Below are 20,944 nucleotides of genomic sequence, written 5' to 3' on the forward strand. Positions count from 1 at the left end.
CTCCGGCACCTTGTAAGGCGCCGGAACCAGCATCTCCGCTAGGAGCGCACCTACTGGGTCCTCGGGCAATGGAGCCGGACAGTCAATCCGCTCCGCCATCTCTACCCAATCATGTTTGGTCAGCATGGTGGCTGAAGAATCCTCCCATGAATGTACTAGGAAGGAAACATCTTGTAATAAGCAGAGGACTTGCCGGACTGGTGAGGCGCCTTGCGCTGAGCCCCCGGTTCTCGGAAAGGGGGGGAGGAACTTCGCCAGCCTTGAACAGCACCTTCCAGAATTCTTTGTGCGTTGTGTCGAAGAGCTCTAGCAGCATCTGGTGTTCGGCCGGGTTGAACTCCCACATATCAAATGCTCATCTTTGACACGGGAGAATCCGGCGAATGAGCATGACCTGGACAATGTTGACAAGCTTGATCTTCTTGTCCCTCATACTCTTGATGCAGGTCTTGAGTCCGGTCAGTTCCGTGGGTTTGCCCCAGGTCAGGCCCTTCTTTTCCCAAGAAGTGAGCCGCATGGGGATTCTGGATCTGAATTTGGGGGCCGCCACCCAGTTGGCATCGCGCGTCTCAGTGATGTAGAACCACCCTGATTGCCATCCTTTTATGGTCTCCACGAAGGAGCCATCTAACCATGTAACATTGGGCATTTTTCCTACCATGGCACCTCCGCGCTCCGCCTGTTGGCCGCTCATGATCTTCGGCTTCACGCAGAAGATTTTCAGCCACAGGCCGAAGTGAGGCTTGATGCGGAGGAAGGCCTCGCACACGATGATGAACGCTGAGATGTTGAGGACGAAATTCGGGGCCAGATCGTGAAAATCTAGCCCGTAGTAGTACATGAGCCCGCGGACAAATGGGTGGAGTGGAAATCCTAGTCCTCGGACGAAATGGGGGAGAAATACTACTCTCTCCCGAGACTTTGGAGTGGGGGTAATATGTCCCTCTGCCGGAAGCCCATGCGCGATGCTCTCGGCTAGGTATCCGGCCTCCCGAAGCTTGGTAATGTTCTCCTCTGTGACAGAGGAGGCCATCCACTTGCCTCCTGCTCCGGACATGCTGCGGTCCTACAGAGAAGGTGAGAACTTGGGCGCTAGAGCTCGAGGGTGCGAGAATGGATGAGCAAACGAGGAAGAAGGCGTGGGTGAAAACGGGAGATCTCTGCCCCTTTATAAAGGCGATGTAGAATGTGCGCCTCCCCACTTGCCTCTTGAAATCTCTTATTTTTCCAAGCGCCTCGATTAATGGCACTGGTTGGGTTACCCATACCCATATTGATGGAGATCCCGTGATAAGGGGACACGATCTCTGCTTTGATAAGACGTGCCAAAGAAACCGCCTCGCGATGTGTGCGGAAGCAGGTTGTAGAAAACGGTTCGAATAATTACCGAGCCGTGGCGTGATGTCACACTATGAAGGGTTGTCAGCATATTAGATTCGTGGATTATTATTCTCTCTACGGTGGTATATGGAATTTGTCTTGCAGAGCCGGACACGGTCCTTGTGTTCGGAACTTATCTTGGAGTATTCGGAGATGGAACCCGCCTCGCAATGCCGAAGACAATCTACGCGCCGGACTTATCGTCATTGAAGCCTGGTTCAGGGGCTATTGAGGGATTCCTGGATAAGGGGGTATCCGGACAACCAGACTATATACTCTGGTCGGACTATTGGACTATGATGATACAAGATAGAAGACTTCGTCTCGTGTCCGGATGGGACTCTCCTTGGCGTGGAAGGCAAGCTTGGCGATTCGGATGTAGATCTCCTTCTCTATAAACTGACCCCGTGTAACCCTAGCCCCCTCCGGTGTCTATATAAACCGGAGGGTTTAGTCCATAGGACAACAACAATCATACCATAGGCTAGCTTCTAGGGTTTAGCCTCTCTGATCTCGTGGTAGATCAACTCTTGTAATACTCATATCATCAAGATCAATCAAGCAGGAAGTAGGGTATTACCTCCATGGAGAGGGCCCGAACCTGGGTAAACATCATGTTCCCAGCCTCCTGTTACCATTAGCCTTAGACGCACAGTTCGGGACCCCCTACCCGAGATCCGCCGGTTTTGACACCGACAACCACTCCATCATCAAAGGCGTCACCCGTGTTTCAATGGCTTCACAAAGGTCTCAGGCCATCTGTCTCCATATCAACCATACCAGAAGAAGATTCACAACAATCTAGCTCAGTGGCACGTCAAGTGTTCCCTGAAGAGAATCCTTCTCTGACGGTTCCAGAGTCTGAAGCCAAAGCTGCTGAAGAAATTCCGGATGCATCAGCTGAAGAAGAAGAAAGAAGAGAAGAGAGAGCTGCCACAGCCCCTGCTACAGACCAAGTCATTCTCGAGGAGAATGTGATCATGCTAGATCCTCCGGTCGTTGCCCAAATGGAGGTTGAAAACAATGAGGCTGCCACAAACACTGCTGAAGCCAATGACCCTATCTTGGCCGAAGACCATGTGGAGCCTGAAGCTAATGTTGTGCCTGAAGCCAATGTGAACCCTGAAGCTTCTGTGATGCCAGTCCCCACTAACGGTGCTATTCCTCCTCCAAGGCCTCACACTATGGAAACGGCTTACAATCGTGATGGGGAGTTGGTCACACTTTGCTGGCCAATCATTGTTCCTCCCACTGCTCCAGGCCACAATATGATTATCATGTGGAGCAGCGACCACAAGTTCAGAAGCCAAAGCCGAGGCTGCCAAGGCTTCCAGGTGCTGCTACATCGCCAGGATCATTCAGTGTAAACAGCTTCAGGGCACATAATACCTTCTTTGACAAAGACAAGAACCCATACTCGAAGCCAAAGATCTCTTCAGATCGCTTTTGGAGCCATCAACAGTGCAGTTACTACTCTTGTATCCTCTACAACCAAGAGAGAATCTTTCCTCACATGCGTCTTGATTGTGAAGCTATTGCTTGGCTGCCCTGCCTTGAAGAAGCTGTTGACTGCTTTCGGGATGCTGGTCTTCTACAATTTGTCACTGTCAAATAGCACTGGAATGAAGAGCTTCTACTGCAGTTCTATGCTACTCTTCACATTCGTGGCTACAACAGGGATATGAAGACATGGATCCTCGAGTGGATGACAGGAGATGTGCACCATGAAGCCAAAGCTCATGACATCATTGAGCTTACCTCCCTACCCACTCCATGTGAATTGTATGAGCCTGGTTGTCAGCGTCATAGAGAAGAACTACAAAGTATTTTTCAAAGGCCTGAACCCAATATGAGTCAGATGCTCAGCATGATGAAGCCATTGCCTCAAGATGCAGAATATCCCAAGGAATTCTTCGTCAAGGACCTCGAGTACTTGCCCCGCACAATCTATCATATACTGAGGCATACTCTATGGCCAATCAAGGGACATTCTTCCAAAGCCAAACTTGAAGGAACAATGAAGACTTTGGTGTTTTATATTGTTAGTGGAATCAGATTCAACTCCTAGGATTTCTTCATCAGACAACTTGCTGCATCTGGGATTGATCTATTTGGCCTGAAGTTCTATGCTCCATGGGTGATGCGCCTGATCAAACTCCATTCTTCTGTCAATTATCAGCCTTCAGCACGCAACCATCTTGTCTTTCAACCTGAGGTTGATCTGTCAGTTGAAGCCATCTACCCCGAGCCTGCCAAGGAGCCTCTATATCGTCATAATATTGATCATCAAAGCTTCACACAACCAATAGAAGGAGTTCATGTCCCCAATGCTGCTATTCCTGCTTATCCTCTGGCTGGCAATGTGCGTATGCCTCATCGTGCAAATACTGAAGCCACTGCTAGTACGATTGCCCAAAGGCCTCGGAAGCATTCTCGTGTACTCAATGACCGAGAGCTGCTTGTGGCCTTACATCAAAAGCAGGACAAGCATCACGACTGGATAAAGCATCAGATGCATAGTCTCTTGGTGGATGTCAATCGCATCCACAACCTGGCCACCAAGAACTCATTTGTTGCCCATGAAAACTCATGACGGTCCTGGAAGAGCCTCACCCTGCTGTGTTCTAAACACGTTCTTCATGCAGATGGCTTCACCGAGGGTTTCAAGTTTGATTCCAGGCCTCCAGAAAATGCAAGCTGGCGCCGCATTCCTCACTTGAAGATTCTGAATATTCATCTTCGACTGCAACTGTTGTCTCAAATGTCATCGGTGAAGAAGACGACGCCACTTCACCAACCATGGCTACACTGCATCTCGACCCTCCATCAGGCCCTTCTGCACCACCAAACTCCAATGTCGACCCTGCTCCTGCATCTGCTCCTTCTGGGAACGAGTAGATTCTCTATGTCTTCAAACCTTTTTGGTCACTATTGACAAAAGGGGGAGAAGCATATGAGTTGATAGTCTTCAACCGGGTCCCTATGGGTGCTTGCATTATTTTGCCAAGTATTTACAACTCTCATATTTTGATACATTTGGTTCTTTGAGTTGTAACACTTAAACTCAATGGTCGTCTGCTACTACTTCTGCTACTCTGTGTTGCAATGATAAATTCTGCATGAAGTCATTCTACAGACGTCCATTTTCCATTATGCATATCATTACCTTCATTATCTACTTATATGCATAATGTATTGTCTTAACACTTTGAAGATGGCCTCCACAAAGCAAAACCTGCCATGTGCATTTGCATTCAAAAGAAAATCATTTATATGCACATCTTCAGGGGGAGCCTTGTCATATGTATGAAGACAATACTCACAACACTGAACATTCACATACTTTTATCCCCGTTGAAAACTTCAACCACTTTGTCATCAGTCACCAAAAAGGGGGAGATTGTAAGTGCATCTCGTGCCACCCCTAGTTGGTTTTGGAGTATTGACGACAAACTTGGTTGAGGGACTAATGTGTTTGTGAGAATTGCAAGATAACACAGGTAGTAGTCCCATATTGATTCAGTTTACCTACCAGAGATGACCCCTAAAACTGTGTGAAGACATTGAAGACAATGGTTGTCTATGAAGATATTCACATTGAAAACTATGACATGAGAAGATATCGCATGAAGACTATGGAGTGCAAAGACATAGTTGTTTCGTAGTTTCCTTTTCTTCCTTGTTGAGTCATAGGAACCACCGTACTGTTAAGTGGGGTCCAAGTGAACAAAGTTAGAGTGACTGAGGTGATGCTCAACCAAATCCTGTGTCTTCAAGTGAAGACAATGAGAGCAAATCTTATCCAGAGCTGGATGAGTCATCTTTACTTGTAGCCCAAGTCAAGCGGACGCGTGTGTTTGAAATATGACCATTGGACACATGTCTGTTCCTTAGTGACCCAGGGTCATTTTGGACAAATCAGGTCGGGTTGCCTCCTGGCTATAAATAGCCCACCCCCTACACCTAGTGGCTGCTCAGAGTTTGTGCATGGCTTTTGTCATTTGAGAGCAACCCACCTCAAAAACCTTTGACAGAGTAATCCTTGCAAGGACAAAGACCAAAACACCCAGAGCCAAAGAGTGTTAGGCAACACTGAAGTCTTTCTGTCCGCGTGATCTAAAGACTTATTACACTTGAGGATTGTGAATCCTCCAGCCGGTTAGGTGTCGTGTTCTGAGCATCCAAGAGTCATTGTGGATTGCTGGTGAATGAAGTATGTGAAGGTTTGGAAGTCTCCCTTGAAGACTTACCAGAGTGATTGGGCGAGGACTAAGTGTTCTTTGCTCAAGGGGAATAAGGTGAAGACGCAGTCTTCTGAGTTGAATCTCAGCCTCCCTAACCAGACATACAATTGTCACAGTAACTGGAACTCGTCCAACAACTCTCTGTCCTCTCTGAGCAACTGGTTCCATCTTTCAGCTCTCTTTACTTATAGTTTGTCTTCGTGAAGTCATTTCCCATTTTTTTGATCTGATTGACTTCACTGAATGAAGACTGCTTACTATTTGTCTTCATACTATCTTCCATCCTGATCCTTACTACCTAGCTGCTGATAGTCTTTGTGCTTTCACTTCATTGCTTACTAGACTATGGCTTGTCTAGTGTAGTCTACCTTCCGCTGCATACCAATAGGTTCATTTCTATTGTTTGTCTTCAAAGCATTCGTGTTTTGAAGAATTTCATAAAAATCGCCTATTCACCCCCCTCTAGTCAAATACTAGCACTTTCATTAGGTGCAGAAATGATGATCTCATCCTCAGCATGTTCCTCGGTGGGTATGATTTCTCCAGTACCCATTAGCCTGATAGCTTCACCTGGTGTAGCTTCATCTAGCACATTTGGCAGGTGCTCTCTTTGCGAGCCATTAGTCTCATCGAACCGCACATCTACAGTTTCAGACACTTTGTAGTGAAAGAGGTTGAAGACCGTGTAGGTGTGTGGATCCTTTCCGTAACCAAGCATAAAACTTTCACGTGCTTTCGGTGTGAATTTAGAAGTGTGATGTGGATCCTTGATACAGCACCTAGCACCAAAGACTTTGAAGTAACTGATATTTGGCTTCTTACTAGTCAGAAGGTCATAAGATGTCTTCTTGAAGAACTTGTGAAGATAAACTCTATTGATGATGTGGTATGCAGTATCAATAGCTTCAGGCCAGAATTTTCTTGGAGTCTTGTATTCATCGAGCATCGTGCGTGCCATCTCAATGAGCATTTTGTTCTTGCGCTCCATGATGCCATTCTGCTGAGGTGTGTATGGAGCAGAGAACTCATGTGTGATGCCCAAGGTATCAAGGTAAGTGTCGAGGCTAGCGTTCTTGAACTCAATGCCATTGTCACTCCGGATGTGCTTGATCTTCATGCCATAATTCATCATGGCTCAGTTTGCGAAGCATCTGAAGACATCCTGCACCTCATTCTTATAGAGAATTATGTGTACCCAGGGTATCTCGAATAATCATCAACAATAACGAAGCCATAGAGATGTGCAGTGGTAGTAAGGGTAGAGTAGTGAGTAGGGCCAAATAAGTCCATGTGAAGCAACTCGAAGGGAAGTGAGGTAGTCATGATTGTCTTCGAGGGATTCTTGGCTCTAGTCATCTTCCCAACTTCACAAGCACCACATAGATGATCCTTCTTGAACTTGACTCCCTTGATGCCAATGATGTGCTTCTTCTTCACGAAAGTGTGCAAGTTCCTCATGCCCGCATGTCCTAGCCGTTGATGCCATAGGCAGCATTCTGAAGCCTTTGCTAGAAGACATACGGCAAGCTGTGGTCCTGTTGAGAAATCTACCATATACAGGTCACCTCTTTGATAGCCTTCAAAGATTAGAGATTTCTCAGATTCCATTAGCACAAGACAACGATATTTTCAAAATATCACAATCATATTCAGATCACAGAGCATTGACATAGACATTAAGTTGTATCCAAGGGATTCAACAAGCATCACTTTATCCATGTGCTGATCCTTTGAGATATCAACTCTACCAAGACCCAATACCTTGCTTTTACCAGTGTCATCGAATGTGATGTGGCTCTTAGTAGATGGATGTAGGGTTGAATCCATGAGAATACTTTGATCACCAGTCATGTGGTTGGTGTAGCCGCTGTCCATGATCCATTCAGTGGATTTCGGAGTTGTACCCTATAGTGCAGTTAGCGGGATAGGCTTCACCAAGAGTATTGTGAAGCAGAAACATGTAGCGAACAAGCATATTATCAAAGTTTAGATTCTGGTTAGTCATGATAGGATGCTCTTCAAGGAACCCTGGGACGAAATACATGGTAAGACTATTGAGGCATTTTATCTTGCGTCCCACAAGATGTTTTAGGTCTCCAACATTGGCGTCAGAAGTCTTTGATTTCCGGTTGGAGGCCTTTCCCTGCAAGAGAAGTTAATTCTTCTTAACCACCCACATCTTCAGGGGTCGCTTAGAATCAATGAGTCTAAGTACAACATCTGAGAACTTTGGCTTGGGAGCCCTAGCAAATAGCTTCGCAGGAGGAGTATAATACGCATATGAATATGCAGAAAAGTTCTTAGTTTTGTGAACATAGCGGTTAGAGGAAACATGCTCATATCCATGAGTGGTCCTCTGTCTGCATGAAGCCTTTGGGCCATATGATGCCTTTGGCCTAGGGTTTGTCTTCTTCCTAGGTGGTGTCATGACGACATTCATGGGAAGCTTCTCAAGACAACTTTTGGGCACCCAGATCTTCTTCATGGGTGGCCCGTTCCTGCAGTTAGTACAAATGTACCTAGCAAACACTTCACCATTTTGATTCTTAAACAATTTATAATTTGCATCAAAGGATTCATCAATGACAATTGGGTTAGCACAAGTGAAGCTAGATAAAGTAGATGGGTCCACTAAAGGATCCTTAGCAGCAACCCGGGTAGTTTTGGGGTATGGCTCAGGCGTCTAGTATGAACCATCAATGTTCATTTTCCTCTTGAACCCAATACCCTCTTTCCTAGGGTTTCGGTTCAGAATCTGTTTCTTGAGGACATCATACAAAGTAAGATGCCCTTTCAGACTTTTGTACATGCTTGCCTCAAGCAATGTCTTCAACCTAGCATTCTCATCAGCAATAGTAGTGGCATCCTCAGTAGAGGGGTTAGTTACCACATCAACAGTTGAAGATATTGCAACATAAGAAGTAGTAGAACATCTAGCAACAGAGACATCATTATCATGCTCAAGACATTTTAAATATGGTGGAACAAATTCTTCCTGAGCGGAACTGATCTGTTGGGCGAGTAGTGCATCGTTCTCCTTTTGAAGATCTTCATGAGACACTCTCAGTTTCTCAAGGTCTTGCTTCCTTTGAAGATAATCGTAGGAAAGCTTCTCATGAGAGGCTGAGAGAGCTTCATGACGACTTTCAAGTTCTTCATACTTAACGTGAAGACTTTTAATATCTTTGATTAAGGACTGAGTTTGATTCATTTCCGCGTCCAACAGGTCATTGCTTTTGTCTAGCAGCTTTTGAATATGTTCCATAGCACTTTGTTGCTCAGTTGCAATTTTAGCAAGTGTCTTATATAGCTAGGTGTCGGTGTCAAAACCAGCGGATCTTGGGTAGGGGTTCCCGAACTATGCGTCTAGGCGGATGGTAATAGGAGACAAGGGACACGATGTTTTACCCAGGTTCGGGCCCTCTTGATAGAGGTAAAACCCTACGTCCTACTTGATTGATATTGATGATGTGGGTATTACAAGAGTAGATCTACCATGAGATCAAGGAGGCTAAACCCTAGAAGCTAGCCTATGGTATGATTGTTGTTCGTCCTATGGACTAAAGCCATCCGGTTTATATAGACACCGGAGAGGGCTAGGGTTACACAGAGTCGGTTACAATGGTAGGAGATCTACATATCCGTATTGCCAAGCTTGCCTTCCACGCCAAGGAAAGTCCCATCCGGACACGGGACGAAGTCTTCAATCTTGTATCTTCATAGTCTTGGAGTCCGACTGATGATGATAGTTCGGCTATGACACCCCCTAGTCCAGGACTCCCTCAGTAGCCCCCGAACCAGGCTTCAATGATGACGAGTCCGGCGCGTATATTGTCTTCGGCGTTTGCAAGGCGGGTTCCCCTCCATATTCCATGTGTTTGCCGAATAGTGTCCGGTTTCCTTATAAATGTTGCGCTCCTTGGCTTCCATGTCCAATAATGGCCCTCTTCCACGTGTTGTATGAATGCGAAAAGCCAGGGTATTTTTATATTTTACCCCCCTAGCTGCGCAAATAAGCCGCCTATAAGAGAGGCGAGGATCCAGATCTGAATCACATCATCCTCCTTCTGCAAGTACTCATCGAAGCGCATATGACAAAAATCCATTCCACCATGGACAGTCGATGCGGCTCCTCCTCTCGCGCTCCCAGTCCTCAGCCAGGAGATTGGAGGAGATGTTCAGTCCCGCATAGCGAGTTAGTGACGCTCCAAGAAGAGGGATACCTTCCCCCAGCCTTTATGGTTCCGGTTCAAGTCGGACTGGCCACCTACAAGGGTGGGAAGCAGGCGGAGAGCGTCCCCAATCCCTCCAAAGGAGAGCGGGTATGCTTCGTCCCCTACCTAATAAGGGGACTCAGATTTCCCATACATCCGTTTCTCTGGGGGCTCCTGGAGTTCTATGGACTCCAACTTCACCACCTCACACCTACCTCCATCTTGCACATCGCGGGCTTTGTAGCTCTTTGCGAGCTATTCTTGGGCATCGAGCCCCATTTTGCGCTATGGAAGAGATTGTTTTGCCTCGTACCCCGTTCTCATGAGGGGTCGATATATCAAGTGGGCGGAGCCAAAATATGGCGCATCGCCGGGACCGGATATCTATCCGGAACCCCGAAGAAGGCGTCCGAAGACTGGCCTTCGGAGTGGTTTTATATGGAAGACGCCCCGCTGCCGGATCCAGTTCGGATCGGCCTCCCGGAGTTTAGCAACGCTCCTCTGAAGAAACGCCTGAGTTGGCGCCCGCGGAGACCTCAACGGGAAGATGATAGGAGCGTCCAATATCTGATGGGCCGGATAAGGTTACTGGCCCATTCCGGATTGACCATGATTGGAGTCATGGCCACATGCATTATGCGAGGGGTGCAGCCGCTCCAATATAGGGGCCACCCCATGTGGGATTTCAACGGGGAGAATGACGCCACCCGTCATGGCCGCAAGGGGCCGGGATCGGCCGCCGATCTAGTGAAGATCCTGTCCGGCTTGTACAAGGGGGAGAAGGAGGACTTCCTCCGCACGAGTCCATTGAATGGATTCTCCATGAATAACCCTCGGAGCTGGGTAAGCGGACGTTTATATATCCGATCCGTGTTTTCAAAGATAAGTGTCTTACTTTATGATTTTGACGCAGGAACTGCGCCAGGATGTGGAGGGCATAGAAAGCCCGACTCCACAACCCGAGGGTCCGGGAAGATCCCTTGATCCGGCCTCCGGGGAGGATCCGGACATAATGTTGGAACTGATTGACTGGGTGTTCCACCAACTCAGCATAGACAATGCTCTAGTCGCCATTACGGCTGACTACCCCGGTTTATCTCCGGCTTCCCAGGTGAGTACGACCGAAGTCCTGACACCATTACTTTTTTAATGCTTATTTCTGACCATCGTGTACCAACGGTGCTTCGCAGGAGCTGCCTTTACGGCGGGAAGCCGAGCCCGCGGCGACTGACCAACCAGGGTCAGTGCGGCCCAGCAGGCGGAAGAGGAGTGCGGCGCGAATCGAAACATCACCGCAAAGGTATGGCGCACCATTATCTTTAAGGGAAAGACTCCTGGGAGGTATATTAATGCTCATGATTCTTCTAGGAGAAAGAGCACTTGCCGGACTGTGCCCGGAGAGGTTGCCAACCAAGCCTCCGCCAGCCAGGCTCCAACACCTAGTCCGGCGGGGGAGGCGAGCACAAGGCGCGAGCCGGATGCTCCTCCAACGAAGGATGCCGACAGGTTGTCCGCCACCAGGTCTGAGGTGGAGAGCGCCATGAATCACAGGCTTCGTCGGACAGTTCTTCGTGACGCGTGTTTCTCCCCAGAGGCGTTGAATGCCTTTAATGTGGGAGACGCGCACCTCCGTGCTGCTCAAGATGGTTTAACCAGAGCCACGGAGCAGTATGTGAAAGACATACGGGTGAGGAATTTTAATAGTTATATATGCCAGTAGCCCCCGAGACTTAAAATAGTTAAACTAATTGATTTAAGGATCATTTGTTATGCAGGATCTTAGGGAGAAGAATACCCACCTGTCCCAGGAGCTCCAAGAATGCAAGGGCCAACTTGAGGCCGCACTAGCCGCCGCCGGGGGAGCCACAGAGACCCCCTCTAGTAATACATATTTCAAAAAGATAAGTAGTTTATGAAGTGTGGCATGTGCGTTTAGTCTGACAATAATATTGCAGAGGGTGCCGGACTAGATCCGGACAAGCAACATCTGCTGCGCCAGCTGAAGGCCGGCGAGAAGGTGCTTATGAGGGTGCAGCAGGAGAGGAACAAACTCCAAGATGCCAACACCCAGCTGGGCGAAGAACTAAAAGATGTTCGGGTCCAGCTGTCTAACTCCGTAAAGGAGAATCGGCGGCTTCGTCGCGGCATTTACAGTAAGTGCTTGAGCAAACTCTTTTGAAAAGAAGAGTTCGGCGAGGAAGTCGATTGACAGAAATGTGTCTGTAGGTGTGCTCACGGGTCGTATGGCGGAGGAAATGCCTGGTTCCACGGGTGACCTTCTTCCCGAGCTGCTGCAACTGCACGAACATGTCCGGTAGGCGATGAGCGGCTTCGTTCAGGCCTTATGGCCTTCCGTCTCCCTACCCGAGGGTCTTGGAGGGCTTGCTGAGAAGCTTCAGGGAGTACGGCAGCGCTTCCGTCTGTGGAAGATATCGGCCTGCCGTCAAGGCGCCAGGGAGGCCTGGGCCATGGTGAAGACGCGGTACACGAAGGCTGATTCAAACCACATGGCCGAGGTCGGACCTGTGGGGCCCGATGGGAAGGAGACCCTGTGAGCCTGATGTACAGCCAAGTAGAGTTGGCCGCGAAATATTCCCAACGGGACTATAAACTAGACAGCCTGTTAGATGGGATTGAAGAGGAGTACAATCAGTCAGTTTGACGCTGTAATTGAAAATGACATGTAAAATGCCTTCTAGCCGGATTGTAGATCGTTTGTCTTTGAGGACCTTTTCGCTTCAACCTCGGGACCCAACAGTCCGGAGTGTGTCCGAATACCCTCACGGTTATACAAAAACCGGGGCATGCATGGAGACCAGGCGTAGGGGTCATAAGTGCTTTATCAGACAAGTGCCCAACTAGCTATGTTATATTACATGGTTAGTAAGAAACATCTTCCAGGGAGAATAGTTCCGTTAGGGGTTCCTTTCCCTGGGAGGCATGCCCTAAAGTGCATGTCCGAACTGTGAAAAGAGTAGAAAAAGCATCTGGGGGCAGATAAATAAATAAGTAATAAATCATCTTTCAATTCACTGACCGAATATTCCCTTAAGAACGCTAGCCTTCGGCTTCACCCAGTCTGAGGTACACATCCGGCTGACCCGGCAGTAACAATCGCAGAGGTGCTCCCTTTACCTCCTAGCCGAACAATCGGGAACGTAGGGCTAAGCACAGGAGCCAGGCAACCCAGCTTGGCCAAAACTTAAGTCATATCGATGCATATAATGGTGAGTAAAAGGTACATGCGGAAGTATGACACATGTGTTGGGCATGAAGCCCGTATAAATAAGCTTCTGTTAAAGAAGCCCCCAGGTATTACGAGTGCGAGTAGCACATCAAGTGTGTGCGAACAATGCGCAGATCAGTCCTCAAAGGCTTTTACTGAAAGAGGGAGGAAAAAGGAGGGAAACCAAAGACAGCGAAAAAATATGAAAGGTGGACGGAGGAAGGAGACAAACTCTGAGTCCGGCGCTAGGCATAGAATCTTCGGAGACGGGCTGCGTTCCATGGGTTCGGCTCGAGTCGGTTGTTAGATGCGTTGCATAGATGGTATGCACCGCCGGTAAGGACTTGGTCGATGATGAAGGGACCTTCCCATTTGGGCTTAAGTTTGTCCTTTTTCTTGTCCGGCAGGCGTAGAACTAGCTCGCCAACATTGTAAGTTTTGGCCCGTACTTCTCTGCTTTGATATCTTCGAGCCTGCTGCTGATAGAATGCGGAACGGGATGTTGCTACGTCGCGCTCCTCCTCTAAGGCGTCCAAATTGTCCTGCCGATCCAACTCGGCTTCTCTTTCTTCGTACATGCGCACGCGAGGTGAGTCATGAATTATATCGCAGGGCAAAACTGCCTCAGCACTATATACCATAAAAAATGGTGTGAATCCGGTAGTGCAGTTTGGCGTGGTCCGCAGCCCCCAGAGTACGGAGTCGAGCTCCTCTACCCAGTGCGTGTTAGATTCCGTGAGGGACCGCACTAATCTGGGTTTAATGCCGCTCATGATTAGACCATTTGCTCGTTCGACTTGACCGTTAGTTTGAGGGTGATAGACTTAAGCGTAGTCGAGCTTGATGCCCATGTTTTTGCACCAGAGTTTAACCTCGTCAGCCATGAAATTCGTGCCGTTATCAGTGATGATGCTGTGGGGGACGCCAAAATGGTGTACTACCCCGGATATGAAGTCTATCACAGGTCCGGATTCTTCTGTTTTAACCGGCTTGGCCTCTATCCATTTGGTGAATTTGTCCACCATGACCAATAAGTATTTTTGCTTGTGGGTTCCCCCTTTAAGGGGTCCAACCATGTCAAGCCCCCAGACCGTGAACGGCCAAGTGATGGGTATAGTTTTGAGGGCGGTGGGTGGCATGTGTCTTTGATTAGCAAAGAGCTGGCAACCGACGCATCATTGGACTAAGTCCTGAGCATCTGCCCGGGCTGTCGGCCAATAAAATCCTACACGGAAGGCCTTGCCTACAAGGGCCCGGGCTGTGGCGTGGTGCCCGCCGAGTCCGGCATGAATTTCAGCCAGGAGATTTCGCCCTTCCTCTTCAGAGATACACCTTTGAAGGACTCCGGTTGTGCTTTTCTTATAAAGTTCTCCCTCATGGACCTTGTAGGCTTTAGATCGCCGAACTATTCAGCGGGCCTCATTTTGGTCTTCGGGAAGTTCCTGCCTAATTAATTAGGCTAGGATTGCTTCCGTCCACGGGGCAATTACTGCCATTATTTCGTGGGCTGAAGGTGTTATTTCATTGGCTGAGCCACCGATTGTGTCAGAATGTTCCGTGTTGGGTGGTGCAGTTGGTTCCGGGTTGTTATTTCTGGACTCCTCTTCCCATAATACGGATGGCTTAAAGAGCAGCTCTAGGAAGATGTTTGGAGGGACGGCATCGCGTTTTGCGCTGATGTGTGCCAACACGTCTGCTGCCTGGTTATTATCCCGGGCTACATGGTGGAATTTGAGTCCTTCGAACCGAGCTGACATTTTTAGGACGGCGTTACGGTAGGCTGCCATTTTCGGATCCTTGGCGTCAAAGTCTCCATTTACTTGGGATATTGCGAGGTTTGAATCCCCGCGCACCTCTAGGCGTTGAATACCCATGGAGATTGCCATCCGGAGACCATGTAGAAGGGCCTCGTATTCGGCTGCGTTGTTGGAGTCCGTGTACATTATTTGATGTACGTATTGGACTGTGTCTCCGGTTGGGGACGTCAAGACGACGCCAGCCCCCAAGCCAGCCAACATTTTGGAGCCGTCGAAATGCATGATCCAATTGGAGTATGCGCTGTACTATTTAGGGAGTTCGGCTTCGGTCCATTCGGCGATGAAGTCAGCCAAAACTTGCGACTTTATAGCTCGCCGTGGTTTGTAGGTTATGTCAAATGGTAAGAGCTCAGTGGCCCATTTTGCAATCCTTCCCATCGCATCGTGATTGTTTATAATGTCGTTGAGAGGTACTTCGGAGGCCACCGTTATGGAACACTCTTGAAAGTAGTGTCGCAGCTTCCGGGATGCCATGAACACCGCGTATGCTATCTTTTGATAATGTGGGTACCGGGACTTGCATGGAGTTAAGACAGTGGATACGTGGTACACTGGTTTTTGAAGAGGGAATCGGTGCCCTTCTATTTCTCGTTCGACGACGAGTACCGCGCTGACAACTTGATGTGTTGCCGCGATATTTAATAACATTGGTTCGCCCAGGTTGGGCGCGGCCAGACCCGGATTTGTTGCCAATATGGCCTTAATTTCTTCGAGTCCGGCCGTGGCAGCATCGGTCCATTCCAAGTGTTTCGTGCGCCAGAGGAGGCGATAGAGGGGCAGTGCCTTTTCTCCCAAACAGGAGATGAAGCGGCTTAGAGCCGCCACGCATCCAGTTAGTTTTTGTATTTGTTTGAGTTCTTTTGGGATATCCAATTGTGACAGAGCTCGAATCTTGGCTGGGTTTGCTTCAGTTCGTCTACCGGATACAATGAAGCCCAAGAGCTTTCTGGCTGGTACGCCGAAAACACATTTTTCCGGGTTGAGCTTAATGTCGTATGCTCGGAGGTTGTCGAATGTAAGCCTCAAATCGTCTACTAGAGTTTCGACGTGTTTGGTCTTAACGACCACATCGTCTACGTATGCCTCCACTGTTTTGCCTATCTGGGTAGCCAGACATGTCTGAATCATGCGCTGATATGTTGCGCTGGCGGTTTTGAGTCCGAAGGGCATTGTGTTGAAGCAGAATGGTCCGTATGGAGTAATGAATGCCGTTGCGGCCTGGTCTTTTTTCTGCCATGTTGATTTGATGGTATCCGGAGTATGCGTCGACGAAGCACAATGAATCATGCCCTACGGTAGCATCGATGATTTGGTCGATGCGGGGGAGGGGGAAAGGATCCTTTAGACAGGCCTTGTTAAGGTCTTTGAAATCGACACAAAGGCGCTAGGATTTGTCCTTTTTTGGTACCATTACTAGGTTTGCTAGCCAGTCCGGATGTTTTATATCTCTGATGAATCCGGCTTCTAAGAGTTTGGCTAGCTCCTCTCCCATTGCCTGTCTTTTGGGTTCGGACTGGCGGATCTCGGGTAGGGGGTCCCGAACTGTGCCTCTAGGCGGATGGTAACAGGAGACAAGGGACACGATGTTTTACCCAGGTTCGGGCCCTCTTGATGGAGCTAAAACCCTACGTCCTGCTTGATTGATATTGATGATATGGGTATTACAAGAGTAGATCTACCACGAGATCAAGGAGGCTAAACCCTAGAAGCTAGCCTATGGTATGATTGTTGTTCGTCCTATGGACTAAAGCCATCCAGTTTATATAGACACCGGAGAGGGCTAGGGTTACACAGAGTCGGTTACAATGGTAGGAGATCTACATATCCATATTGCCAAGCTTGCCTTCCACGCCAAGGAAAGTCCCATCCGGACACGGGACGAAGTCTTCAATCTTGTATCTTCATAGTCTTGGAGTCTGGCCGATGATGATAGTTCGGCTATCTGGAGACCCCCTAGTCTAGGACTCCCTCAGTAGCCCCTGAACCAGGCTTCAATGACGACGAGTCCGGCGCGCATATTGTCTTCGGCATTGCAAGGCGGGTTCCTCCTCCGAATAATTTATAGAAGATTGTGAACACCAGGATAGTGTCCGGCTCTGCAAAATAAATTCCACATACCACCGAGAGAGAATAATATTTACACAAGTTCAATCTGCTGACGTATTTTGTGGCGTGACGTCACACCACCACCAAGCTGTTACTCGAATTGTTTTTATTGTACCACCTCAGTGCGTTTAGCGAAGCGGTTTCCTTGGCACGTCTTGTCGAAGCAGAGATCGTGTTCCCCTTATTCCGGGATTCCCATCAATACGGACATGGGTAACCCAACCGCGCCATTGATTGCGGTGCTTGGGAGATAAGCGAGTTTTATCAGGCCGGTGGGGACGCATGGTTTCTTCCGCCCATATAAGGGGATAAAGATCCACCCTTTTACCTACGCCTTCTTCCTCCTTTGCTTATCCATCTCCGCGAACTCGAGCTCCAGCGCCCAAGTCTGCACACCTCACCTCAACCTTCTCCAACTATGTCCAGAGCGGGAGGCAAGTGGATGGCCTCCTCCGTTATGGAGGGGCACATCCAGAAGCTGCGCAGTGTCAAATATCTGTCCAGCGACATCGCGCACCGGCTCCCCGACGAGGGGGAGCTCATCCCCACCCCCAGGCCCCATGAGAGGGTAGTATTCCTTTCCCATTTCCTCCGCGGACTGGGCTTCCCACTCCATCCCTTTGTCCGAGGGCTCATGTTCTACTACGGCCTGGATTTCCATGATCTGGCCCCGAATTTCATCCTCAACATCTCGGCGTTTATCGTCGTGTGTGAGGCCTTCCTCTGCATCCAGCCCCACTTCGGCTTGTGGCTCAAGACCTTCAGTGTCAAGCCGAAGGTTGTGAAGGGCAGCCAAGCGGAGTGCGGAGGCGCCATGGTGGGCAAGATGCCCAACGTTACTTGGCTCGAGGGCACCTTCGTGGAAACCATTAAGGGGTGGCAATCGGGGTGGTTCTACATCACCGAGCCGCGTGACCCTGAATGGGCAGCGGCCCCCGAATTCAGATCTGGCATCCCCATATGGCTCACCTCCTGGAAAGAGAGTGGCCGGACATAGGGTGATTCGGAGGAGCTGACCGGACTTCAAGCCTGCATCCAAAAGCTAGTGAACAAGAAGCTCAAGCTTGTCAATGTAGTCCAGGTCATGCTCATCCGCCGGATTCTCCCGTGCCAACAACGGGACTTCAATATGTGGGAGTTCGATCCGGCGCAGCACCAGTCAGAGGGCTCTTCGACACTACGTACGAAGAGTCCTGGAGGGTGCTGTTTAAGGGCTCCGAGGCTCCCGCATCCGCTACCGAAGATCGCGGATTCAGCTCACAACATCCGGCTAGCGAGGTAAGCGATTTTTCCCTTTACGGGACACTTGTTTTCCATAGTTTGACTCTATGCGGGATCTAAACTCCCTATCCTTTGACAGGACTGGCTGAAGAAGGCCGAGCAGACTAACTATCCGGCCCCTTTGCCAGAAGACCCAGCGGACGCCCGCTTAACGGGGCTGCTGGTTCCGGCACCCCACGTGGTGCCGGAGAATAAGGCCAAGAAGAAGGCCACGGGCACTCGAAAGAGTTCCCGTTTTTAGGTGTCATCGGACGATGACTCCGAGGCGGACTCCTCCCACAAAGGAGAGGAGGAGAAGAAAGAGGCCTCTCCCCCAGTGGGGGCAGGGAAGAAAAGGAAGGCCTCCCCAACGAGGGAGGCCAGAGGGTCCAAGAAGGAAAGGACTCTTCCCCCGGACTGGTCTGCCAACGCCGGCGACGACGACGAGGATTGGCCTCCAAGGGCCAAGCCCCTGGCGAGATCGTAAGTATCCGGACTCCCGAATAACTTCATGATTTTTCTTTTTGCCACATGGTGTCTTTCTAATGCCGATTACAACCCTGCAGTCCGCCCAAGGATATGGATTCCCTTCCGACCGCCTTCACCCCCCGTGATGCAGATGATGCCGAGGTGGGATCCCGGGAAGGGACCCGCCAGGAGGAGGAGGCCCCGAAGGTGCCACAGGGCAACCTCCCGGACTTTGCACCGGACTCCGCACCGGAACCTGTAGTGGCTACGGAGTCTGGCGGGCGGCCTCTTTGTAAGAAGGGCAAGACCGTGACGCCGGCGGCCTCCGTCCAACCGGAGGCGCCGGATAGCTTGCTGGAGGCGCTCAACGGCGCTTCCATCAAAGAGGAACACCGCACCATCATGAGTGCGGTGATTCAGAAGGTTCAGCTTGCCAAGAGCGGGCTGACCGAAGCCTATAGCAGCCTTCAACAGGCTTTGAGGTAAGAATTTTGATATATGTAAAATAGTACCGCATAGACAGTAGCCCCTGATGCTTGGTTCGGTGTTCAGAAAGAAAAGGCGGACTGAGGATCTTAAAAAGATATACGCAGGAGTCATAAAAAATATGTCAATATGGGATTGCAGGCTGTGTTGCTGACCTCTATCGCACTGACTGCGGAGGTCAATACTTTGAAGCAAAGCCTCGAGCGGTCCGAGAACGAGCTCGGCCGTGCCAAGAAGCAGCTCGAGGACAAGGAAGGTGAGTAACACCTTATTAAAATTGTACCTTACAGAAAAGGATTTGGTTGCAAGAAGAATGACAAGGATAACGTGGGTATTGCAGGGGCCACGAACGAGGTGGCGACCCTGAAGGAGGCGGTGTCCGCGGCCAAACGTAATGCGGCCACGGAGCGCACCGAGCGAGAGAAGCAGGAGGCGCGGGTGGCGGAGGTACAGCAAGAGCTCCAGGCTCTCGTGGAAAAACATTAGAGTTTGGAGTGCGACTCGAAGACTCGAGAGTCAGAGCTTGCATCGGCTCTTGAGAGTGCCAAAGCCGCTAAGGCCGAAGCCTACGAGGCCCTCCAGGAAATCGAGGCATTGAAGAAAATGGCGGCGGGTAAGGCATTTTTCATGCAAAGTAAGCATGTGAGTGTGAATTACCTATCACTTACCCGAATTCGAAGCTCTCCAGGAGCGTTCGCAGATCTGCCCCGCAGTGTGTCCGATGCTGCCGCTTTCTATAGGGCTGAGGAGGGGAGCTCGACGGAGAAGGTCTTCTGGTCTCAGTATGCTTAGGCTGGACATCCAATGCCCCTTAGCGACCAGCTGGAGCAGCTGGTCGAGCTCCACAAGGTGGCCGAACAGGCCATGAAGGGCCTCATAGTTCGGCTGTGGCCCAAGGAGGCCATGCCTGGGAGCTACTTCGGCCTGGTGCGGCGGCTAGTGGATGCGTCTCCATGGGTTGAAGTCATCAAGCACTCCGCCTGTATTGAAGGTGCCCGTCGGGCCCTTGCCCGCGCAAAGGTGCAATGGGGCAAGATGGATGCTGAGAAGCTTGTGACGGACACGCCACCGCCGGGCAAGGAGTATCGCACGCCCGAGATGTATTATAAGAGTGTCCTGAAGGGTGCCCGCATTATTGTGGGTGAGTGCTCCAAAGATGTAATATTTGAGTAGACTCGCATTTTGTTATCCTGTGCGCTGAAAATTTTGTTCATATGCGCTAAGCAACGCTTGTTAATTTAAAATATTGCCTTCTATGCGGCCGTTTATCAGATCTGAGAGATGGCAAGTCATCGGCTTCAGCCCCCATGCCACGAGTGCTGGGGTGTTCGGGATAAATTTGAGCACTCTTGTTCCCATTTTTGGGTCCATCTAGGGAGGCGCTCAACACAACGAACAAGGCAACCGGACTTATAATGCTTGAACACTCTCACTTAGCCATAGAATTCTATAATTTTAAATTTCGGCGAAGCCCCTAGTGTTCGGAAGGCCGAATTTGGGGCGCTATCCACGCCTGGGCCGGACAAAGCCGGTTCCTCGCTCTAAGCGGCATAAGTCTTTAGGGACTCGAAAAAAACCTCTCGAACAGCGACTGGCTCTCGCCTCATCATGACGGTCAGTTTTAGCTTTCTCCACTGAGGCGCTCGCCCAGCTCAACTGGGGCGCAATCGCAGTGGTTCTCCCAGTGCTACCTTAGCCGATACAACGGAACGTAAGGTACCAAAACATGGGAGCCGGGCAAAC

Source organism: Triticum aestivum, chromosome 1B, assembly GCF_018294505.1.
Source record: "Triticum aestivum cultivar Chinese Spring chromosome 1B, IWGSC CS RefSeq v2.1, whole genome shotgun sequence".
In the NCBI taxonomy this organism is placed as follows: Eukaryota; Viridiplantae; Streptophyta; class Magnoliopsida; order Poales; family Poaceae; genus Triticum; species Triticum aestivum.